Source organism: Ambystoma mexicanum, chromosome 11 (genome assembly GCF_040938575.1).
Source record: "Ambystoma mexicanum isolate Mex_15411 chromosome 11, UKY_AmexF1_1, whole genome shotgun sequence".
NCBI lineage: Eukaryota > Metazoa > Chordata > Amphibia > Caudata > Ambystomatidae > Ambystoma > Ambystoma mexicanum.
Window position 1 is genome coordinate 840,269,607 of NC_090934.1, and position 25,940 is coordinate 840,295,546.

Below are 25,940 nucleotides of genomic sequence, written 5' to 3' on the forward strand. Positions count from 1 at the left end.
CTGTGCTTTCTGCACTACCAAGGCCTATGCGTACCCACTCACTGTTTACGCTGGCTCTGTATGTCCCTTTGCATCTTGACCAGGTGACGGACACCAGATGTCGATCTCTTTGCGACCAAGGATAAGTAGTACTTGGCCTTCTAGGAGACACCTTCACGTCCCAGTGGAAAGGCATGTTCCTGTATGCATTCCCCCCAATTCCTCTGGTTCCACGAGTGATCAACATGTTCAGACTGCATCAGTGCAAACTAATACTGGTGGCTCCAGCTTGGCTGAGGCAATACTGGTTCTCTGAGCTTCTCACCCTGTCAGCAGTGCTTCCCTTCTAGCTTACATCAATTGTCAATCTTCTGTCCAAAGACCAAGGAGCGGAACTGCACCACGACCTGGCCTCCATAAACACAATGGCCTGGCTCCTGCTTTCTTAGAGTTTGGGACAGTACTGTTGCCTCAAGACTGTTGTGACATCCTGGCACAAGCCAGGGCTTCCTCCAAGGCTTCCTGTTATAAAAGGAAGTTGCGCAATTTTTTTTCTGTGCCGGGTTAGACCTTGACACCTTTTGTGTGCAGGCTTCAGTTGTCCTGCCGTACCTGTTGTTCTTGAGCAAGCCAGTTTGGCTCACACTTCCATCCAGGTTCACCTGGCTGCCATTGCCCGGTTCACTATGGTCTCACAGGTCCATTAAAGAATTCCAATGATGGCTGTTCTGCTCTTTCCCTCCTGTCCGAGCACCTGCTCCGCCGTGGCAGTTGAACATGGCCCTCGCCAAGCTCATGGGGCCTACATTTGAGCCTTTGCACAAATACTCTCTAATATTTGTCTTGAAAGACTGCTCTGTTAGTTGCCATCACCTATGAAAGATGTGTGGGAGAAATCCAGGGTCTTTTGTGCTGGCTACCCTATTTGACTTTGAAATTCAAAGCGGTCCTTCGCACTAAATGGACTTTTATGCCTAAAGTTCCATATACATTCCACCTCATTGAGCCTGTGGTGCTACCCATCTTCTTTGGTTTGCGGTCCTACCCTGTGAAATGCTCATTCACTCCCTGGATGTTGTACGAGCCCTAGAATTATATGTTGCCACACAAAAAGGATTTGCAAATCTTGTGGCCTTTGGTCCAGTGGGCATGGGCAATGCTATTTCCAAATCCTCCATTACTCATTGGCTGTCCGCCTGCATTTCTTTCTGTCATCAGCTGGCTAACAGGCCTCATTCTACCAGGGCTGTGGAGACTAGAATTCCTTTCTTCTCCTGTGTTCGCCTGCTGGACATTTGCAGGACTGCCATGTGGATATCTGTACATACTTCCACAAGGTTTTTCTGTATTGACAGGGATTCCTCAGAGGAGTCCATGGTCATCCAGGCAGTGCTATGCAACCTGTTTGGGTGAGGTGAGTGTTTTCTGAGGTCAATGTTTCCTTCAGGAGATCTTTACCTCCGCCCATTGTTATATTGTTTGTGTGTATTGCTTTGTAAACTATTGAAACAGCATGTCTATCTATGAAAGATCCAATGCTGGAGAAGGAATATGTTACTTACCTGTAACTTCTATTCTCCAGCATTGGTATCTTTCATAGATTCACATGCAACCCTCCCTCCTACCCCTCATTTGGCTCTTCTTGACGCATTCACGTGCGCTTGCCTAAACATGAAGATGGCCTCGGGTGGAGCTAAGGGAGACCTCCAATTGGCTGTGGGCAATATGGCCCAAAATGACTCTGCTAATAGTGCACTACAGTGACAGAAGGTAAAAAAGAAAAAAACATAAACTACTTTACTATACAGAGGATTCCCAGCCTGACGCCTGGGAATATTCAAACAGCATGTGAATATATGAAAGAACATGGGTTACATGGTAAGTGACCTATTCTGTAGGTCTGAGGAAGTCTGGAAGAACCGGTCTCTGTGATGAGGATGGCTGGAGAGTATGGGAGGGATGAGTTCAGCAAGAGCTGCAGTGTGGGGGGAAGGGACTGCAGAGTGGGCTGAAGAGCAAGCGTTTGGATGAATGTATGGTGGATGAAGTTGATATGTATGCAGACATAAGGGTTGCAGACCCTCTATGCAACATGTTATTATATGTGACTGCTGTTTTGAACCCTTTCACCACCTAGTTATTCTAAATGACAGCTGCCACTATCTGTATGTATGAAATTATTTATGCGGTACTTGTATATGCAGAACAAGGGTCTGCAGCTCTCCAGATGTTTGTGGGCTCTGAATCTCATGATCTCTCCTTCATTGACTATGAAGTATAGGTCTGATGTATAATGCATCTGGAGAGCCAAAGGTTGCAGACATTTAGGACTGCACAATTGTCTCACGTGGTTGCAGAGCAAGTAGGATAGGGCTTCATTAGTGTTGGGGAGATGCTCACCTTTTGTAAATTTACCTCCATTGTTTTCAGGTGGGGCCACCTTATCTGTGATGGACTTGGACTTATGGCTGTTTTTTGGGGTGGGTGCCTTTTTAGCCTTGTTTGCTTCCTTTTCTTGTGTTGTTTTGAGTGCACTGGGAAGTTCCCACGTCTCCCAGTGCAGGGAGAGATTCTCCCATTTCTTTTTACCTTTGTTTGTTTCAATGTAGAACAGCCCACTTTAAGTGGAGTGTTGCAGAGATCCTTTGTTGCACTTTGTTTGACTTTTAGGAAACATTTGTCACTGAACTGAGCATCTACCAAGTTCATGCAAGACTGAATCTCCAAAGCTACATTTCGAAGGGATTGTGTCCTCCGACGTATTCCTCATCTTAGAATATCTCCTTCCAGCTCTGCTGGCCTCGGAAATTATTTTCTTTAGAGGGCGCTGCGCGTCGACGTCCTCCGAGTCGATGTCCCTCGACAGCCGCCGTATCGACGTCGACGTCATCCTGGCTATAAAGGCCGCGCGCAGCGTCCGTTGCTCAGTTCCGTTTTTCTGCGCTTACTCAGTGCCTCGGAATACTGTTGCTAAGTTTTGTCAGGTTAAACCTATTTACCTCGAGTTATTCGATACCGTACTCGATGGCTTCTTCGTCGGAACCGACAACTCATCGATCCGGCCGAGATTGTGGGAAAAAGATGTCGCTGACTGACCCTCACAGTGTTTGTCTGTGGTTTTTGGGAGCTGAACACCATTGTTCGGAGTGCGAGGACTGTATGTCTGTGACAGCTAAGGCCCTGAAGGAGCGTAGGGGGAAGCTGGAGAAAGGTAAGACTTTTAAAGCTTCTTCTTCGTCGACGAAGTCGAGACATTCGTCTCCTCGTCACCATTCGCGCTCCAGATCTCGGAGAGGGTCTCATCACTCCTCGAGATCGAATCACTCGAAGAGGAGACGTCGAAGATCCCCTTCTCCGTCTTCCTCTTCCGCCAAAGAGAATCCCGTGCCCCACGAAACATAGTGCCCGGGCTGAATGGGAGGAATTCCGCAAAAATATGATGAGCGTCTTCGAGAAAGCGGCCTCGACCCCCTCGAAGACTGCCGAGAGCGATGCTCTGGTCGAAAGACCCAAAGGTCACAAACGCCGCGAGTCGCAGTACCCGGCGAAGGAAACCTCTCGAGAGGGTCACGAACCCTCGAGTAGGACTATGACCTCCAAACCTTCCTCGAAGGTTCCGTCGATGCCGTCGACGAAGGTTCTGTCGAGGTCGATGTCTTTGACGCCGTTGTCGAGGGACCTTCGACACACGAGTCTGTCGACTCAACGCCAGCTTCAACACCAATGTCGATGCCAAGAAAAGTCACGGTTACGACACACCCAGTGACTATCCCCAGGTCCTCGATGTCGATGGCTTCGAGATTGTCGAGCAGAATCCCAATTCTGTCGAGGTCATCGAGGCCTCCGCCTTTGTTTTCGAAGCCACGCTCGAAGCCGTCGACGACATCGACGTTTTCGAGGCCGATTATGACCACTTCGGCATCCTCTGTCTTGGAAATGGGGTTTACACCCTTTGAGTTCAGAACAATTGAGAACTATGTCCTCAATTATGGAAGAGGGTGAATTGTCTGAACAGGAAGACACATTTGAGTTGCAGGGACCTGTAACCCCAATTAGAGAGGAATTTTCCTCTGAAGAACGCAGGTTAAAGGATCTTCATGATTCCTTACATGAGCCAAGTGGGTTAGACACCTCCCCTGAGGTGGAGTTTGCTAGGCCAGACCCGGGGGAGCATGCTGAAACCCCCTATAGAGCCTTAATGGCCAGGATCACAGAGTTTATGGGGTGGTCTGCACAATCTTTCCAACAAGATGACCTCACAGATATTCTTGACAAAGGCCCACAGGAGGATCCTGTGGTGCCTTTTCATAAAGCTCTTCAGAGGAAGATTATGACGGACTGGGAAACCCCAGATGTCGTCCCAGCAGTAAATAAAAAACTGTCTACAAAGTACAGGGTATCCTCTACAGACCCAGAGTTTTTGTCAAAACACCCATCCCCAGAAAGTCTGGTGGTACAGGCAGCATCCTCTACCGATGTCAAGACGGCTTATCCTACCGTCCCACAGGACAGGGACGATAAAAAATATGATGCTTTGGCAAAGAAAGTTTTTTCGGCATGTAGCATGGCGTTAAAATCTGTTAATGCTACTTGCACCCTTGCTAGATTCAGCCATACACTTTGGGAGTGTGCTTCTACAGCGGCTGACTGCATCCCGGAGGGAGAAGAAAGGGAGGCGTTCCTGAATATCCTAAAGTAAAGACGCTATGTGCGAATCCCTTCAGACGGGCATTGATTCGGCTGACAGTATCAGCAGAGCAATGGCAGCAAGTACAACAACCAGGAGATTCGCTTGGTTGAGAAAGTCTGGGTTTGCCCCAGATGTGCAAGCCAGGCTCTTGAACATGCCATTCGATGGCTCTTCTTTGTTCGGGAAAAAGGCGGATGACAGTTTAGAGAAACTGCAAACTTCAAAAGCAGCAGCAAAATCCCTAGGCGCTGCAATCCGTCAGACACCTTTTCGTCCCACAGGAACCTCTGCGAGGGGCAAGTCCTTTCGCTTCTACTCCGCATTCGGAAGAGGTAGAGGACGACCGGCTCAAAGGGGACAAAGAAGAACTACCCGAGGTGGACGGGGTAGATATTCAAATGCCGCAGCAACAGCAGATGCCTCTTTACCATCTGCATCAGCCGCCCCAAAACCACTCTGAGGACTTCCCTCACAGGACACCTGTAGGAGGCAGGTTGACTCAACATCTGGCGGTATGGCAGGCTATCACGTCAGATGCTTGGGCATTGGAAACAGTTGCCCAAGGTTACTGCCTGCCTTTCCTACGTATACCTCAGAGTCATCGACCAGGGATCAGCTCTTAGAAAGCTCCAGATCCGCTCCTCTTGCAGGAAATTTTGGACCTGCTAGAGAAAGGTGCCATAGAACAGGTACCTGTAGCGGAGAGGAACAAGGGCTGGTATTCCCCTTACTTTCTCATTCCAAAGAAAGACGGAGGACTGAGACCCATCTTGGACTTGCGAGAATTGAACAAATTCCTCAGGAAAGACAAATTCAAGATGGTCACTCTTTCTCAGATCCTCCAGGCCCTTCAGTTCCAGGACTGGTTGGTATCTCTGGACCTTCAGGACGCTTATTTCCATGTGCCTATCCATCTCAAACACAGGAAATATCTGAGGTTCGCAATTGGCAACTCTCACTATCAATTTCGAGTGCTGCCATTTGGGCTGACCTCCGCCCCGAGGGTCTTCACCAAGTTAATGTTGGTAGTGGCGGCAAGTCTAAGGAGGGGAAGGGATTCACGTCTACCCCTACCTGGACGATTGGTTGATCAGGGCTGTTTCTTCGGAACAAGCTCAGATCCAGCTAAATCACGTGTGCCACTCCCTTCACAGACTGGGCTTCTCCCTCAATTTAAAGAAGTCACAAATGATACCATCGCAGAGACTCCAGTTCATAGGAGCAATCCTGGACACTTCCCTGGCAAAAGCCTCGCCACCAGAGGTGAGGGCTCAAGATATTCTACAGATGGTTACCAAGTTCCAACATGCCCAACGTCTCCCAGCCTTGGACTTTTTGAGGTTGCTAGGCCTCATGGCATTCTGCATTTTCCTAGTGCCAGAGGCTCGCCTGAGAATGAGATCCCTCCAGTGGGCACTGAGGACTCAGTGGTCACAATTCTCAGGGAGAATGACAGATCTTCTTCAGGTTCCCGACAGGGTGGCTCGAGACCTTCAGTGGTGGGCCTGTCAGGAGAACATTCTGAAAGGAGAACAGTTTTGGCAACCCTGGCCGGAGATAACAGTAGTCACGGATGCCTCACTCACGGGGTGGGGAGCCCACGCCAACGACTTGACCATCAGCGGTCGTTGGTCTCCATCGGAGTCCAGACTACATATCAACCTGTTAGAGCTGAGAGCCATCAGACTTGCGCTGAAGGCGTTCCTGCCAGCTGTACAAGGGAAGAATGTCCTGATAATGACGGACAACACGGTGGCCATGCATTACCTCAACAAAAGAGGAGGCGTAGGATCACTACCCCTGTGCAGAGAGGCGATGCAGCTCTGGTTTTGGGCAATCCAAGAAGGAATCTCTCTATCGGCAGTTCACCTAGCCGGAGAGAAGAACTTGACAGCGGACGCTCTGAGCAGGCAGAGCACAGTCTCCCACGAGTGGGAGCTAGCTCAGGAAGTCCTTCAAGAGATCTTCACCCTTTGGGAACCCCTCAGGTAGATCTGTTCGCCACCAGCCTCAACAGGAAATGCGATCTGTTCTGCTCAAGGGAATTTCCCCCGAGAGGAGCTCTGGGAGACGCGTTCATAGTGGACTGGGAGTTTCCGCTTCTGTACGCGTTCCAACCGGTCCCTGTCATTCCTCAAATGATTAGGAGGTTGAGAAGATTCCGGAGAACCATGATCCTAATTGCCCCGGATTGGGCCAGGAGAACGTGGTACCCGGACCTTCTAGACTTGTCCATCTGCCCTCCAATTCGACTTCCATTCAGAGAGAACCTACTCTCACAGAAGGGAGGTCAGGTTCCCCATCCAGACATCAAAACACTCAACCGTCACGCTTGGCTTCTGAAAGGCTGAGGTACAAGGATTGGGACTTCCCTGATGATGTTATGGAGGTGTTGCTTTCGGCAAGGAGCCCAGCAACAAAGTCTTTATACCGCTGCTGTTGGAACAGATTTTGCAGCTGGTGTAGAGAACAGAATATCGACCCTTTTTCATGTGGTACACCAATGGTTTTTTCCTTCCTACTATATTTGGCAAATTCAGGCCTTCAAGTTGGCACCATTAAGGGCTATCTCGCAGCGCTATCCATCTTTTTTTTTTTTTTTTTTAAACTTCTTTTTATTCATTTTCAAAACAGAATTGCAAACAGATTACATAAATGAAGATAAACAAAAACGAACCTTATAGGCTAGAACCCACCCCCCACCCCCCCTGTAAGTACAGCACCCAGAAACCCTTTCCTATTCACCCTGCCCTTGAACCAACTGCTATCCGCCAATGTCCAAAAGTTTAAGTCTCTGTGGGCACCACTGCTCTCGAAAGTCCCCCTTTAGAAATTCCAGGGTCTCCCCCCATTCTGCATGAAATGCCTCCAATTGATTGTCCGCTGCGTAAGAAGCCCACTCTAAAGAGACAATGTCCCAAATTTTTCTAAGCCACTCCTGCTCCGTCGGGATCACGGGGGTCTTCCATTTTTGTGCGATGGTGGATAAGGCTGCCAACACAAGAATTGTAGATGCTTTGCCCCAGCCCGGTCCGGACCCATTCGCCCCCAATTCGCCCCCAATCCGACTCCTACCCCCGGTTCTCCCCAGCACGATTTCACGTGGATGCCGGAGGGGTCCTCCACCCAGTGCCTGGGCTGTGGCTTTCTTAAGATCTTCCCAAAAAGGTTGAATAGCAGTGCAATCCCACCAGATATGTGAAGCCAGGCCCTTTTCCCCGCACCCACGCCAACAGTCCCCAGAGACAGCGGGGTTCATTGTCTGGAGACGGGCCGGAGTATAATGCCAGCCCAACAAGCATTTATACCACACTTCCCAGACCTGAATTGCCTTTGCCAGTTTAGGGATCCGCGCCCAAAGCCGCTCCCAATCGGCTAGCTCCATGGGAAACCCGGTGTACTTCTCCCAATTAGTCATATAGGCCCAGGTAGTGCGCGGGGTGCCTCTCTCGAGATGTTTATATAGAGCCGCTATCAACCCCTCAGTGCCCACATTGGTTGTTATGAAACTTTCAAAGTGAGTTAGATCTCTAGTCGCCGCCTGCCTAACAGCCGGATACATCACCCAGTGCCTAATTTGAAAATAACGATGTCGCTCTTTTTCCCCCCAGGTCAAATTCTTTTTTACATTCCAGAAACGTTTTCACTCTACCCCCGGTGAACATGTCCCTTACGGTCCTACATCCCCCCTCCTCCCACTCTGAGAAAGCTCCCGTCTCCATCCCTGGAGAGAAGTCCCCGTTGCGAAAGATAGGGGAGAACGGTGAGGGAAAGGTCGTGATCCCCCATCGTAACACGGATCGATCCCAACATTCAACCACACTTTTGGTGATGTCGCTCAGGTAGATATGAGAAGGTCGCAACCGTCTGGGAAGCCAAAGCACCTCCCCCAAGTGATGCCTAGCCACAGCCCGATCCATTTTTACCCAATGCTTCTGATACTCCTCCGCGAACCATTCTCTAATAATTCGAAGCTGAGCCGCGTCGTGGTAGCAGCGAAAGTCGGGGAAGGCCAATCCACCCCTATCTCTAGAAGCTGTGAGGAGTTGCCTAGAAACTTCTCCCCCCCCAGACAAAACCCTCTGACCAGTCTATCCAGCCTCAGAAAAAAGCTCTCCGGGACCCTCAAGGGGATGGCCTGAAAAAGGTAGAGTACCCGAGGGAGTATCACCATCCTAAGGACCGCCCCCCTACCTAGCCAAGAAACCGGGAGGGCCCCCCACCTCCGTAGATCCTTCTGGATCGCCAAAAGAGTCGGTTCGTAGTTCGCACCATACCAACCAGCTAGGGAGGGGGTGATCTGCACCCCTAGATATCGCAGCCCGGAGGGGCTCCACTTAAAAGGGGACAGTTCCCTTACCTCTCTCGCCTCCCCCTCTCCCAAGGAGAGGGTCATCAATTCCGATTTTCGCTATCCATCTTTAAGCGCACTGCGGAAGAACCATCCTATTTCAAGTTACCCTTGGTAATACAATTTCTAAAGGGGTTAACCAATGTTTATCCCCCAAGACCATTCCAAGTTCCCCTATGGGATTTAAACTTAGTCCTAACTTTCCTGATGGGCACACCTTTCGAACCACTCCATTCTTGTTCGTTAAGATTCCTTACCCTTAAAACTGTTTTATTAATAGCACTTACATCTGCTAGAAGGGTGAGCGAATTACAAGCTCTTTCTTGTAAACCCCCTCACACTATTTTTCACAAAGACAAAGTTGTCCTGCAAGTGAAGCCTAATTTCCTCCCAAAGGTGGTTTCTGAATTCCATATCACTCAGAAGATTACCCTACCATCTTTCTATCCTCCTCCTCATCCGGGGAAAGAGGAAGAGAGGTTACACAGGCTAGACCCTAGAAGGGCTTTAAGTTTTTACGTCAGTAGACTAGCCAGGATAAGACAGGCAGACCAGCTGTTTGTAGGTTACACTGGTCACAAGCTGGGATTACCAATAACTAAGCAGACCATTTCCAGATGGATCATTCTAGCCATTCTGGAATGTTATAAACTGGCAGGGAAAGAGCCCCCTCAAAACCTTAGGGCTCATTCGACCAGAGGTATTGCAGCTTCATCGGCCCTCAAAAGAGGTGTGTCGGTTAAAGACATCTGTGCGGCCGCTACATGGTCGTCTGTCCATACCTTTACACGATTTTACAACTTGGATTCCTCCTCCAGTCAAGAGACTAGGTTTGGAAGGGCTGTACTACATTCTATTCATCAATAGAAGACAGCATGAAGTCAGTACTCCCTCCTCCAATAATAGAATACTGCTATGGGAGCCTATCTAAGATGAGGAATACGTCGGAGGACACAATCCCTTCGAAGAACAAGTTACTTCTTACCTTGTAACGTTCTTTCGACGGGATGTTCCTCTGACGTATTCCTCATCGACCCTCCCATCCATCCCCGCAGTTCTACTTCCCTTGTTGTTGCAGCTTACGCTCCTTCAGGGTGATTAGTTTAGTCCAGAAAGAATTATTTTGGGCTACAAAACGGAACCGAGCAACGGACGCTGCACGCGGCCTTTATAGCCAGGATGACGTCGACGTCGATACGGTGGCTGTCGAGGGAAATCGACTCGGAGGACGTCGACGCGCAGCGCCCTCTAAAGAAAAAATGTTCCGAGGCCAGCAGAGCTGGAAGGAGATATTCTAAGATGAGGAATACGTCGGAGGAACATCCCGTCAAAAGAACGTTACAAGGTAAGAAGTAACTTGTTCTTCTGCTTCATCATCCCTACATCTCCCTTTGATTTGCCTCGAACTTTGATATTTCCTTGAAAACTCAAAGTACCAGAGCTAATTAAGGATGCAAATCCTGATGTGTACCCAATGTACACTTGGTCCAGTTGTCAGGGGTTACACAAGACTTTTGCAATCTTTGGCTGTCCACATGCTTTGGTCTACAACTCCCATCAGCCCTACCCAGCACATTTAATGTTGAGGGGTCATGGAAGTCTGAGCCCAAAACATCTGGGGAACTGCAGGTTACAGACCCTTCAGTTACAACATTCAGGCTGTTTTTACATAGGCAAGTGAATTTGAAGTGGGAGAATGGGAGAAAAGGCTCCCCCCAATCTCCTCGCGACCATGGCCCAGAGGATCGCGGCCCAGACACCCGCCACGAGATGAATTCGTCTATCTACCAGACGACCAAATACCCCGGTTCAAGAACATACGGATATGCCCACCAGCCTGCCCTACTCAAGCAGACACCTACTGCATGGATGAACTCGACTAAGACCTCAACAACAAGCACCCACATCGTTAGAGATGCCATGAAGACCTAGCCAACTGCCAAGAACACAAGTGCCACCATGCACACTGGACACTCACACACCAACCCACACGAAGAATATAATCAGTGCTATGACATAGGTGACGTATACACCCACTGACGCGCATCTTTATTATTTTTCACCTAGGTTTTCCGAAATGCAGAAACGCAAGACGCACAAAGCACTCGCTTACACGCTTGCTGACGCTTCTCCCGACCCTTGCATCGTGATGAAAATATCACGAAGACATGATACTGCCCATGAAGCCATGTCGCACCGCAACACAGGTGCCGTGCATTACACATCCCCACCTATGAACCAGGCCCAAGTAGGCCGCAAGCAAGAGCCGCCATGAACACTGAACGAGCAAGAGTACAAGTGCTGACCATGCAGAACGAGCCCAGCGAGAGCTGACAGCCAAGGGAGCGATGTTGCAACTCTTATGCTACCAGCCGACGCCAAGGTCACACCTGTAAGCAAAGCCAAGCACGCAGAAGCAAATACAACTTTAAATGTGCAGAATTCTGCCTCAGCCACGGTCTCTCCTCACGTGACCAAGCCAACCTGACAAGGTGCCAGACCCACGAGGGAGAAGTCGCCTGGGTCCCACGTCTGGGACACAGGCTGCAACAATGAAATGACCCAATGGACACCTACAGCGATGGGAATGGTCTGCTCTCAGGCCTATGAGCAAATCCGCGCATTGTCTGCACGAACACATAGTTACATATTGTTGCCAGTGACGGGTACACCGCGAGCTGGGAACAACGATCGTCCCAGGCTGGGGGGCTCGCGAGTGGACCAATCAGAACATGGGGGCACTCATCACTGACGCCACTAACATTAGCCAATCATTAGGGGTCTTCATGTAACAATTTTCAAGTATCTAATAAAAGGGACAACCCAAGTATACCACCTGACTGACCCTCAACCACTAATAATGTTCTCTATATGTATGCTATACTAACCCTACCACTCGAGGAACCAATCCAGAGTGGCGATAGGTTTTTCGCTAACTTTCCCATGTGACGCAAGTAGTGCGTCATACTGAGGTAAAAAGGGCCTGCGAGCCCCACGAACTTTGAGAGTCTGGACGGACGCATACGATCCTAGACCCATCCCTGCCGTTGTTCAATAAACAGCAGAACCACCTTGCTTCTTGCGTGTGTCTCATACTCATTTTTGGGGAACACGGGAGGAGTTGGGGCCTCCCAGCCCGGAGGTCCGCGGACGGCCCAGCCGACCCCGGGAGAAACACCCCGACAAGTTGGAGGCACTGCTGAGCTCTGGTTACGATCTACCTTTTTATTTTTCCAAGGCCTCTCGTTGCGAGGAGGCCTGGCGGCGCGGCCCCCTCTGCCGCTGCCCCCTTTTTGAGGACTATAGGACCATCGCGGAACTGCGAGAAGACCGGACAGCGCAATCCGGATATTGGCCCTCGGGAGCCAGTTGAGAAGTATCCCGCCCGCGGTTGGCGAGTGTCCAGACGTGGTCCAGACGAGGGGAGGTGGCGAGCCGCTTGGAGGGGTGCACCCAGTCGAGCGGCCCCGCATCGAGAGAACTTGGTGAGTATGTCACACCCAACAAGCAATGTGAGATTGTGAGGGAGGGGGAGGAGTGAAATAAGGGCGGTGGGAGGTGTTACTAAGGTGTACGGCGAAGATTTGATCAATTAGTGTTGACGGTGAAGTGAATGGTAGCAGGACAGGCGCGAGAGCCGTCCGCTACCACATCACGGAGAAGGGTGGGCGGAGCAAGAAAACATCACGTGCGGTTGCTCGTAGACACTGATTGGCCTAGGTCGTGACCACCTGTAAGGGGGTGTGTGTGGCTTCCTACGAATTGGCGGTTATTGATCAATGAGTAGATGAGGATCCCTATTGATCGAGCAGTGAAACTCGATAGATAGATGACGGTTTCCTGTAGGCGGTAGCTAACTGGTTGCCTAGTACGGAAGATAATTGGCTGGTTAAGCCCTCCTGTTGAGGGGCGTATCACACGCGAGGCAACGCAGTGTGCGCAGTCCGATTATATTGTTGGTTACCTTGTTCCAGGCGTAACAAGAGGACAGCTGTGGCGTTAACGGGGACAAACAGCAAAACTTATTTCGAGCTTTCTGAAGTGTACAAGATCTTACCGATAGTTTTGGAAGAGGTCGGTGACGTCACCCGTAGGGCTTTCATAGGATACCTCAACCACACAGCATTGTTGAAGGGTGGTGGGGAAGTGAATAGTGGAGAGGGGGTGGGCACGGAGGTTGTCGGCCACGTTAAATACGGGACAGGTGGAGAGGGGGAAGTAACCGTGCACGGAGAACGCCGGCCACGTCGAGTGAGGAAGGAGGAGGAGGGGAGGAGAAAAGTGGGACGGCTGTATAAGCACATCACACAGGGCACGCAGCCGCAAGGGGCTTCGTGCGCCGAGGCCGCAGGGGGCCGTAACGGTATTGAGGAAGGAAAACAAATAACAGGAAAAAGACAGCATATTTGCAAGTGTTATATTTGACTGTTTCTCCTTTTAGCGGACGGTCGCAAGTCCCCAAACTACGGGGCCAGGTAACACATCTGCAATTGTCATACTTGACTGGGTCTCCTTTTGTGGACGATCGCAAGTCCCCAAAACTACGGGGCCAGGTAATGACAACTATACGGAAGGGAGCTAACAACACAGTGTAACCATGTCATACGGGTTAGGATCGGGAGGGTGGGGGAACGCCCTCACTACCCCACTACAGCATATATGTAAAACACTATCACCCCATAGGGAAAAACTGATCAAATACAGCATAGAATGGACACAAGGGACGGACAACAAAATGACGACACCCTGGCCGCCTAACGGCAGTTTCGACCCGTAAGTCCAACACTCGCTACTGACCCATATACACAACACATACAAGGGGAAGAAGTTGACGCACCACGTGGAGGTGTTTAACTTATGGAGGATGTTCCAGGGGTCCCGACCAGAACCAACCGGAATGTTCACTGTGGAGGAAACAAAGGAGGAGAAGAAGATTAAGGAGGACGAAGGAAATGGGGAAAAGGAGGTTGAAAGCGCACAGTGCGCGGGAAGTGGCCGAGAGGGGGAGGAAAAGCTTAGCATCATAAATGAAACAGAAATAAAAAAGGAACGGACCGACGACATACCTTTAGCGAAAGTAGTGAAAAAGGAGGAAGGGGGCTTATATCCTGTAACAGAACTACGAGAAGTGGTAAGGCAACAACTAACGGCAGCTGAGGGGTATTCGAACCCAGCGTACAGCCCACCACCATATACAGCTACAGGTGGCTACACAGGGGGGGAGGTGACAAGTGCGGTAGGGTCAACTTATACGAAGATGCACGCAAGGGAAGGGAAGACTAGTGAAGAACCAATGCCAACCATAGGACATGACGAGTGGGTAGCTGCGCAGGTGCTGCTAAAATTGCGAGGGACGTTAACGGGAGAAGAGAAGGAGGTAGTAAGGAAAATGAACGAGGACAATGAGAGTAGCAGTGAAATAAAAGGGGAAGAAGGTAAAAAGAAAGAAGGGGAGCTATTACGAGCAGAGGAGGAGATGTTGGAGGAACGATTGGCGGAGTTAAGGAATGAGCAAAACGCCTTGATCAAACAGCTTGAGAGGGAGGAACGAGAGAGAAGGAGGGAAAGGAAGGAAAGTAAGGATGAGTTAGAAAAAATGAGGGAACGAACTGAAGAACGGAAGAGGGAAGCTGAAAGGATGAAGGCGATAGCAGAAAGGGTATCTCGAGCAGCACGGCGTGACGCGAAAAGAGAGGAAGAAGAGAAAGAAAAGGAAATGGAAATATGGAAGAGGAAAATACTATCAGAAACCACCAAGAAATATGAGGAATGGAAGGTAATAGAAAGCATATTAGAAAGGGAGAGAGAGAGATGGGAAAGGAGGAGAGAGGAAGAAAGGATATTAGAGAGGGTGAGTAGTGAGGTGATGGAGGAATTAAACAAGAAAAGAGGAAATAGGTGGTGTAATAGTAGAGAAAAGGGAAGGGGAAAGAGGAGATAGGAAAGGAGAGAGTGGGGTAAGGAAATATGTACGCAGGGACACAGAAGTAGCAACAACATCAGAACAAAGGGGAGCAATTGGTAAAGAAGAAGTGGGAGGAACGGATTTAATAGATTTAAAAACAGTGACGATTAGGGGGAAAAAGACAGATTGGGGGTTGTCGCTCCTGGATGGTTTTTGCAGCGAGGAAGAAGGAATGGGGGGAGAAGGAAGAAGCAGCAAAAGGGAAAGCTTAGACAAATTGTACATCACCCGCACCAACAGGGAATCCCCATGGGCATGCAGAAGGAAGGAAGCGCTGGGGGGGGAGTGAGGACAAAGAACAAGGAATGGCGGGAAGGCAAACACGTGCAGCTACACCCGCATCATCCCGTCCAACATGTCCGCCCACACCCGCTCCTGAACACACCCCCTACGCCAGCAGGCTTAGAGATCTCCCCGGACGCAGGCAGGAAGAACGGACACACACACCCACATCAAATAAAGGAAATAATAAGAGAAGGGGGAAGAGATGAAGGGGAAACAGCTATGAGCGGGGGAAATATGAACATAAGAGATGACGTAGACGACACAGAAGAAGAGGAGGGGTATACAGACTCTACACCGCGACAACTGGGGGGACAGATGGGACACAATCTAATGCCACTATTGGAGAGAGGGGGGGTTAGACCACAATACGTCCCTTGGAAGCATGCAGATAAGGAAAATATAAAGTGTAGGCTCCCATCACTAAGTGGAGGAGCGAGAAAATGGATATATGAGATGGAAAAACACTGCAGGACAGAAACTAGCAGTAGGAGACGTGAAGGGCCTACTAATATCAATATTAGGGGATGCGGCAGATGACATCTGGAAGAGAGCGGGTTTCCCCGGGGTCACAATAACGAACACATCACATGACGGGGCGCCATTTGCGAATTGCAGGCATGCATTATGGCAAGCACTGAGGGTACAATACCCAGACACCTCAGACATAGGAGCAATTACGTCACGCAAGATGCGTGAGAACGAAGATCCTGTTGATTATATCCAGGAGAAGTGGCGTATGGAAACTAGGGAGCAATGGGACAAGACACCGGCAATATTTTACCACATACTAATACAAGGGCTCCCGGAGGCGGTACAAAAACAATTGAAGAAAGTGGTGGGGATGGAAGCAAAGGCTTGGCCGGAAATACAATTGACAATAGTACACCATTGTAGGACGTGGCAAGAAAAGAGGAAACAAAAGGAAGAAGATAGAAAAGCGGAAGAGGCTAAATTAGTGCAGAAAGAACTAAGTACACCATGGAAGGGTGCACTAATAACCACGCCAACAACAATGACACCAAACCCCACGCAAGTAGTGGCCGCGCAGGATCCCTCACAACTACAAACACCACCACTACCACAATCACCACGAATTATAACACAACAGTGCCACCACCCCCACCATACACGGCTAACATGGGAGGAGGATACATGGCATCAGGAACTGGATATTATAATAACATCAGGGGAAGGGGAGGAATGATGAGTGGGAGGGGATATGGCTATCCTGCACAACAGCAAGGGGGAGGATTCCAAAGCTTGTACCCCACGGGGCTACCAGTGTACCAGGATAATGCAAGAAGTTTCCCATGGCAGACCAGGGAACAAACCTGTATGTTGGGTTTGTGGAATGTTAGGACGCATGTCACGTACATGTAGAATGAGACCCTCCACACCAGCATGGGGGGAACAAGGACAATAAGGGCCTATGAGGGAGCAGCAGGGTTACCAACAGCTGCAGGGGCAGCCACAGAGCGGCACACAGCAACAGTTAGCAACACAACAGCCACAGACATATTCACTACCGCAACAACAGGTAGCAATATTCCAACAACACCAAGTGCAGCCAGTGCAGCAGCCCACTCAAATACAGGACCATAAGGTAACCTCCACCGACACACAGCTACAACAAACACAATTGGGAAGGGTGACTGCCTGGGACACAACCCTTACACAGGAAGTGGTCAGTCATTATACCCACAATAGGACAGCCCACAGACGTCCTTGGTGTGTCCCATCCTATCGGTAACACCTAATGGTGCGGAGGAACCACGCATTGAGGTTACGATAGGTGACAAGAAATTATGAGTGCACCCTCGTTGATTGCTCTTTAATTTGCATCCTGGAAGGCATTAACTAACCCAGGTATGTCTACCCTCTCCTTCCAAAATCTAGTGTTGATGTCCTGCAGCCAGTCATTCCTAAAATAGTGTGTGTGTTTGTGTGACACAGATGTGGCCTTGTAACAGCAGTATGCAAAATGTGGGGTGTGGCACCGCAGGGGGGCGCAGCCGCATCCCATTTCTTTAGATTGGAAGAAATGGGCAGCGGCGGCTCACATGGTCGGGCTGAAGCATTAAACTGTCTCGGGCAGCAATGAAAAACTGGCCCGCAGTTGTACATGGATATTCATTCCTTAGTCACATTAGTAAATTGTGATATTTAAAGAATATTTATTCAGCAACAATGGTCAAAATTACTAACTGCATATTGAAATAACTCGTCAAACTGGCCCACATTGGCCAAAAAGGTGGCCCATTTTGACTGGCCCACACTAGCATTTTTGGTACAGGCATTGCCCTATAGGCCAGTCCGAGCCTGGCGGCTCTTCCATAATGGTGAGGGGGCACCCACCAGTGGCCCCCTCACCCATTATGGAGTAGCTAAGGAGCCAGCCAAGGTGAAACAATGAGCACTCCCTCAGCTGCTTTTTCCAGCTGAGAAGTGCTCCTGGGCTGGCTGATCTGTCAAAGGGAAACACTATTTCCCTTTTGACAGTTCATTTCAGTTCCCCAGCCGCACATGCTCACTGAGCCATGCAAGGCTGGGGTGTTTTGCTCCACCACCATTGCATAGCTCATTGGAAATGCTGGCTGGGGCACTGCATGTCTGTATGTGCGAGGGGGAGCTCCTGCGTCTCCTTGCACATGTGGACAGAGCAGCCTGGAGCAGGGCGTTTCAGCACCCACACGCAGGCCAATGCAGAAGGTACGTTTATGTTCATTTTTTAAAATTTAAACATGTGTATGGATGCATGTATGCTTGAGCTATGTGTGAGTGTATGGTGATGGATGCTTGCGTGAATGATCGACGTGATTGCTATATGAATGTGTGTGTTTGTTTTGGTCCATTGAGCTGATTTTAGCAAGTGGTGGATAGATGGGGGAAGGAGGGTTGTACAACAAAGGCATTTAAACAATGCCTAAATGCTTTTGTTGCACAATCCCGCTACCCACCTGCCAAAATCAGCTCTCCTTCGGAGGCGCTGTGGAGCCCAGGGGACAGGGATGGTATTTTTTTAGTGGATTTCTATCATAGATGTCCAGTCAAAAATGTCATGCTTTCCCCCTTGGCACCCCAGCGCCTTGCATACAAACATAATCATGTTGATTGTGTTAGGCCCAGTGGGGCCCAGGAGACAGGGATGGTATCTTTTTAATGGACATCTATCCTAGATGTCCAGTAAAACATGTCATGCCTGCCCCCTGGGCCCCCCGGCACCAATTTCAAACTGTTTGGCTATTTACCCATTTCTTTTTTTTAGTATGCTCTACAATGCAACATTTTAAACCATTATTAAAAAAAATGCACTGGGGGAAAAACCTCCAAACCCCACTTGATTGGTTTTTGGGGGAAATAGTTACACCCCTTCACTTAAAAAAATTCACCATCCGCCACTGACCCTGGCACTGTGTTGGGAACGAGATGGAGGGAGCCCGGGGACTGTGGTGGGAGCAGGGCGGAGAGAGCCCAGGGACTGGGTAGGAGTGGGATGAGGAAGCCCAGCGACTGTGATGGGAGCAAGTGGGGGAGCCCAGGGACTATACTGGGAGTAGGGTGCGGTGACGGCGCGCAATACATACTGTCCATTTGGCATTTGGGGGGCAGTCTGCCCAAATTTTGCTCAGGGGGGGGCCCAGGCCAAAAAAGTTTGAAGACCACTGCCTTAAATGGTCATGAACCACCTGCCTGGGATTCTCAGGAGCAGCTTAGTCAAGACCAGGCGCAGTTAGTGTGATTGGGATATCTGGGGTTCGGAGTGAATCCACGGTCTGAGAGTTTGAAGGAAGCCTGCAAGTTTGAATGTGGCGACCACCACTAATTGAGCGGTCTCAAGACATTTTTAAGTGATGCAACCGTGATTGAGGTTTGGGATTCTTACATATATCCACATTTTTTTTTATAAATTGTGCATTTCTCCTCAAAGAATAAGGATCTCTCATACGAAATGTGCAATACCACTCCCAGACCTATCGGCATTGAAGCCTTGCTCAGTAGTTTAGGATTCGGCCTCATTACATGTTTGACGGTAAGTGGTAAAGTTGGCGGTAACTCTGTTACGGACAACTTTACTACTATGCCAAATTATGTGTTTTGGCCTGGAGTGGAGTATTTCCCTCCAGGAAAATCCTGGAGCTAAATCCTCCAGCTCACTGCCAAAAATTCTGCTGAATTGGCGGAATTACCGCAGAGGAAATTCTGCCACGTTAATTCCTCCAAAGATGCCTGAATGAGTCCAGTGGACTCAAATTAAATGGGGAATTGCACCGCCACCACCACTTGTAATCCAGTGGAAATTCCGCCGGACTAAGTTGCTGTAATGTAATTCAGTTTGGTCGTATCTGGGCAAATTTAGCGCCCAGATACCACCAAACTCGTAATGAGTCCCTATTGACCTCCACATCGCAGAGAGGGGCTAGAACTGGTGTTCACTTCTGATGTCTCGGCAGGGAAGCCAGGATTAAGTCTCAACCATCATGCCCTCCATGTCTCACAAGCCTAGGTCAACACACTGACCCTGCCATTCGGAGAGCAGATCCACAAGAATTCAGACCACCAACAGTTGGCAGAGTCAGTGACCTACAGCTGCAAAGTCACACAGGCTTGCATACCGGCACCAACTGATATTGATACCGACAATTCCCTACCCTCCCCTTCACCCTCACCATCCTCTTTCAATTTACTTCTAAACATGTTTATCCATCTTTGGGGCCAAGCTCCACCATATTTGGCACTGCAAACTATGTAAAACCTGAAGGTGTCTCACCCGCTAGTCCCCAGGAATCTGTCATCCAGATGGCTAGGACACGGCCATCGCTATTGGATCCAGTTCCTGGGGGTGGACCAGCGAGGGAGGATCACCTGGATGAGGGATTCTCGGGGAGTGGAAGTGGGACACTGACGGGGAGACACTGTACCCCCTTCCCTATAGCACCTTTTCCCCATCCTACCCCGTAGGATATTCAGATGTTCTAACCCCCTTTTCCAACACAAACACTTTCCTACACAGTGACGGACAACGGACTAACACCAGAGCCGTTTACCTAACTTGTCCAAACGCAAAGGTCAGGCAGAGTCAGGCACTTCACAATAACTACGCACACCTGACAGCCCTTTCCCTTCCCCACAGGAAAAAAAGGATACGTAGTGAACCTGATTGAGGGAGGCTAACGTCGTAAGAAGGATCAGAGGCCGGCTGAAGGGATCCAAGGAGCGAAGAGCAATCGCCCAATGTGAAAGGCTTACCAAAAGAACTTTTGTTTGTTTGTTGTTTATGGTCCAGCAGGCCTTCTAAGGCAAGAGACCTTTGCAGGAAAGAGACTTTACCCTGAAAGGTCCTGGCATCGTTGAAAGGAACTGTAACCTCATGCTGGCGAGACCCAGGAGTGTGCTGTGCTCAAAGGTCCTGCCTCGTCCGGTGCTAAATACATGGGGAAGGGAGACCCCAGCCATACCATCCTGACATCATTTGGTGAACAATTTTTGCTGTTCTTGAGAACATTTTCCCACACTATTTTGTAACTTAGTTATAAGGATTGGCAATCGTTTTTTTTTTTTTTTGTATAGGCCCTTAGAACTACCTTATTATTTGATGGTCATAGCTTGCTCCCATCTTAGATTTAGGTTAGGCGTTTTTTCACCCATTATACAGTCTAATAAACACCCTTGAACTGTGATCACTTGTGTCTCTCTTTACTGTTGCCACCATGAGTTCCTTACAAAGCATTGGAGGAATATCTTTTTGAACCGGGTGGTCTACATTAATCTGTAGCCTTGTTGGCCTGCCCTCTGTGGCTGCTCTACTCCTCCTACAAAGGCAAAACACCCTAGTAACAGAACAGGAGCTTCAGGAATCCACAGAATGAGACCATAACAGTCCCTGACAACAAGAGCAAAATGTTGGATTGCTCTGGCCAAGGACTACAAAGAAACCCTGGCCATGAAAAATTGACCTGAACATTTGATAAAGGAGATCCAATATCAGCTGAGAAGACATTGAGATTGCCCAAGTGCAGGGGAGGGGAGGTGGAGGGAAGGGGAGAATTGCAGGGGTGGAAGAGGGAGGGGGCAGTGCAGTACATCGGATCAACAGTAAAATAAATAGAATAAATAAAAGCAATAAGAAAAAGGTGCGGCCAGATGGTGGCAAGTGCAAGGGTAAGTGCAGACATCAGGTGTGAAGTTTTGGTAGGGGACTGTAGGGGATACAGAAAACAGTCCCCAAGTTCAGGGGTTGCCATGGAGGCAGTGCAGGAGTGCAACTGGTGGGGAGGGGACCTGGGCCCGGGATTAGAGGGTAGCCAGGTGACCAGTGCAAATTCAGATTCTGCCAGGAGCTCAGCAGGGGAGAGGAGAGAAAGCAGAAGCAAAGAGGAAGGTTTTGAGATGCTTCCAGAACCAGAGATGGTTCTCTTCAAGTTTCAGGGAGGGCTGTTCCAGAGGGAAGCCCCAGCCGAAGAAAGAGATCTACCACCAACTTGTTGCTTGGAGAAACGACTGACCCTGAGGGAGTTGGAGGCGAATGAGCGGAGAGCTCGAGAAAGATATTTAGGAAGAGAGAGTTGGAGGTATTGAGGCCCCAGAAGGCCTTGTGGACAATGCAGATGGTTTTGAACTTAATCCTCGCAGCCACTGGGAGCCAGTGCAGAGATTTCAGTCCTGGAGAGATACAATCCCTGGGCTTGAGGTCAAGGACAAGTCTTGCATTCCTGTTTGGGATGAGTTGCAGAGGCAATGCGGTCGGCAAGAAGTGCCAGGTATTGGTTGAACAGACAGGAAGAGCGGTTAGACCCCTGGGGAGCACCACAGGTAGAGATAGAAGAGAGGAAGGACCCAAGTTGGACCTGGGTGGGTTGATCGGAGAGGAAGGGGGTCAGCCAAGCCAGGACCCGATTGGTGATACCCAGGTTATCACGGAGAAGGTTGAGCAGGATGACATGGTTGACCGTGTCAAAGGCAAAAGAGAGATCAAGTAAGATGAGGACACGGGATGTTGGAATCGAGGCTGGAGAGCAGTTCTTCACAGATGTTCAGGAGTGCAGTTTCCGTGCTTCTGGCAGTTCTGAAGCCAGACTGATGGTCATGGAAACAACCAACAGATTCAGTATGAAGATTAAGCTGGGAGATGGCCAGCTTTTCCAGGAGTTTGCCCAGGAAGGGAGTGATGGAGATTGGGCTAAAGTTAGCCGGGCAGGAGGGGTCGGCTGTGGTTTTCTTAAGAAGAGGGTGCACAAGGGAGTGCTTCAAGGAGGAAAGGGAAGACTCCAGAGGAGAAGGAGTGGTTGCAGAAGTCAGCCAGAGCAGGGGCCAAGGTGTCAATGTGGTCCTTGATGGTTTTGGAGGAACAGAGGTGAACCTGTTTTGACAAGACTTTCATAGATCTGACTTGTCTAGAAACCTTGTCTGGGGAGAACAGGGTAAAGGCAGAGAAAGAGGGAGGAGAAGTGGCAGAAGAAGGGCCAGAGGAAGAGCAGGGAATAGAGGGGGCAGGGGGAAAGGAAGGAGAGAGAGGAGAGAATGTCCCAAGTTTTAGAGATGAAATGAGAAGCCAGGGTCATGCAGAGGGCCTGGCAGGGGACAGCAGAGGTAGAGACTGCAGCAGGATTGGCCAGCTCCTTGCAGATTTTAAAAAGTTCGGCCGAGTTGTTAAATGCCGCAGAGACACAGTCTTGGATGTGGGCTCTCTTCTTGGTGTGGACAGAGAGCCGGTATTGCCTTTGGAGCAGGCAGCATGCCAGTTTGTCAGAGGATGTACCGGAAGCACGCCATTTCCTCTCGGCCACCCTGCACTTGCGTTTAAGGGTGGCGAGGTCTGAGTCGTACCAGGAGTTGCACTTGGCTTTGGGCTTCAAAAGGAACATAGATAGTATCAGTTATAGCAGAGTGGAGTATGGCGGGAGCTATGTCAGGGTGTGTCAGCCAAAGGGGCAGGGGGGTGAGAAAGTGGTGCCGAAAGCCTCAACTGACACACTCCTCATGGGTCCGATAACCGAGAAGGTAGATGGCAGTGCTGGAGTTGGCTTGACCTGAGGGGTAGAGAGAGTGAGCTGGGAAGAAAGGAGTAAGTGATCACTCCTGGAGAGGGGAGTGCTGAGAGGGATAAAAAGGGGAAGGTCTGTAGAGATCAGAGCATTGTGAGTGTGCCCCACAGAGTGCGTTGGGCCAGAGGGGAGAATAGAGAGTGAGAGAGAATCGCAGAGGTCGCGAAAGAGTCCAGGAAGGACATGAAGCATCCAGGTGGATGTTAAAGTCTCCAAGAAGGAAGGAGATCTGACCAGGAGGCCGATAGATGAGAAGAGAGAGAGAGAAGAGAATAGATGGTAGTCACAGTGTTCGGGGGGGGAGGAGTAGGAGGGAGGGAGGGAGGGAGGGAGAGAGGGAGAGAGGGAGAGAGAGACAGAGCTGGCTGTGAACCATGTCTTGGAGGGACCAAGAACATAGAGGTCAAGTTCATCCAGGAAGCGGCAGATGTTAGAGGTGTGCTTGACATCAGAGTGAGAATTGAGAGTGGCAATATGGAGAAGGTTGCCGTCCATGAAAGACTTCCATGGAGGCGTACAAATCAGAGGTACACCCTGCGGAGGTGAGGAAGCAGCCCGAGGGGGGGCAGAGGAGAAAGGAGGAGAGGGCAAGGTAGCCAATGAGGAGACAGTAGGGGGAGGCAAGGAAGCCGTGGAGGGAAGTGAAGGGGACAGTTGGAGAAGAAAGGAAATTGATGAGGCGTGGGAAGCGTCTATCAAAGAGAAGAAGGTTGGACTGAGAGCGGTGCCATTCAGGTAGACATTAATAATGACCTTGGAGGAGTGGAAGGTGGCCAGTAGGTCCTCCCACCGAGTGCCACCATTAATGGGAGAAAAAGAGAAAGGAGAAAGCACAGAGACCATATGAAGAGTCTATAGATCTGACGAGGGAACGACAAAAAGTATGTCGGTGAGGGTTTGCCTGGAGGAGGTGCTGGTATAGGTGTCAGCGATAGGGACACCTGGGTTGGAGACCAGGATGTCCTTTGTAAACTTCTTCCTACCAGATTTAGTGAGGAGAGTAGGATAGTCGATAGAAAAGCAGTTGGAAAAGATAGGAGAAACAGAGAGCACCATAGAATAGGTAGGGGCAGGAGAGACGAAGGTGAGCGGGGGTGGGGAGAACACTAGGGAAGGCCACAGGGACAAGCAGACGAGAGAGAAACGAGACAATAGTAGACAATTGGACAAGACGACAAGACGCTCAGATAATGGTAGAAGTTTGCTAGATGAATGCTTTGCTAAGAAGGCAAAGCCGCACAACTGCGCTACTTTAACAATGCAATTTAAATACCGGAGGAAAACACACCTAGGTATGAGAGTCCTGTATAGTGGGGAAAAAAAGGCCTAGGTTTCACAAAGTCATTTTAAATACTTTCACAATCACATTGTGTTTTAAGTAGGCCAAGGAAGGTTTGATTTGTCCTATGGTACTCCTGAAACCACTTATTGATAGCCGTAAACTTGAGGTAGCCCTTAACCTGTGGTCTTGTTCACCCTACCAGTTGGGTACTTTGGAATGTTTCCATGGAGACTTGGGGTTTCACTACCTCTATAGCGACTTCCCATCTGTAAAAGGTACAGTGAGCAAACATCGATTGCTGCACACTCTCAAAGTGGGGAGAAAAAAACACAGAACAGGTTATCATGCCATGTTCTTTCGGGAGAGTGACGCCTGCTACCTTTTTGAAAAACTTTTGCAAGGAACTTGGGGTTGGTCACCCTGAGTTACCTGGGGAACCCAGACGTGGACTCACTGCTCACTGTGCTTAGAGAGTCACAGTGACACCTCACTGATGAGGCCCAACAAGGCTGAAACACGTGTGTAGGGTTGCTGTTGGTACTCTTGTTCAGACGAGAATTGCCATAGCATTTTGGTGCTGGACTGCCCATGTGGGCGGGACAAAGACTGATATGCAAATAGGTATGTTCCATCTGTAAAAGGTACAGTGAGCAAAAAGCAATGGCTGCAAACGCTCAAAGTGGGAAAAACCACAAAACAGGTTATCATGCTATGTTCTTTCTGGAGAGGGGCGTCTGCTCCCTTTTTGAAAAGATCTATAGCGAATCTACCTGTAGTTAAGAGATATAAAGTATTTGAACCATTGCACTATTTGGACCATATTTGTTTTGGAGTGATGAACGTAAACATTGATTGCGTCCACCCCACTTCTGAGAGTTTGGTTGCTCATGTCTACCAATTGTTGTCCAATGGAAATATTACAATGCCCTTCTTTACCCTTTCAGAAACCATACCCATCCTAGATCTTTTAAATTGAACCCCGAAGATTCCAGTCTTGGTTCTTTGCCATTTATTATGTGGTCTGTTAAGCTATTTTGTTAGGGTGCTACAAATATTTAAATAACAGGAAAAGAAGATGTACCACTGCAATGAAAATAAATCACCTTTTGCGCAATAAGCAAACACAAATAGCATACCTCATTTATATCTAATAATGTAACACATTGCACGAGCCTCCTGTCTGTGTAACTACTGTGGCCCAATCCTACCTTTTAAATTGATTTCGTGAAATATACCTTTGTATTGTATTCATGTGCGTGAAAGATAATTCCTTTGCGAATTTTAGCAATGAACCCAAGGTATTCAATCAATTCTCGACCTATTTATTACAATGTCTAGATCGATCA

At 49.3% G+C, this 25,940-nt stretch overlaps 1 protein-coding gene across 2 annotated transcripts in view; it reads left to right on the plus strand.

The window, feature by feature from the left end:
* UEVLD (UEV and lactate/malate dehyrogenase domains) overlaps window positions 1-25,940 on the plus strand; it is a 573,150-nt gene that overhangs the window by 518,110 nt on the left and 29,100 nt on the right. The window lies entirely within an intron of this gene.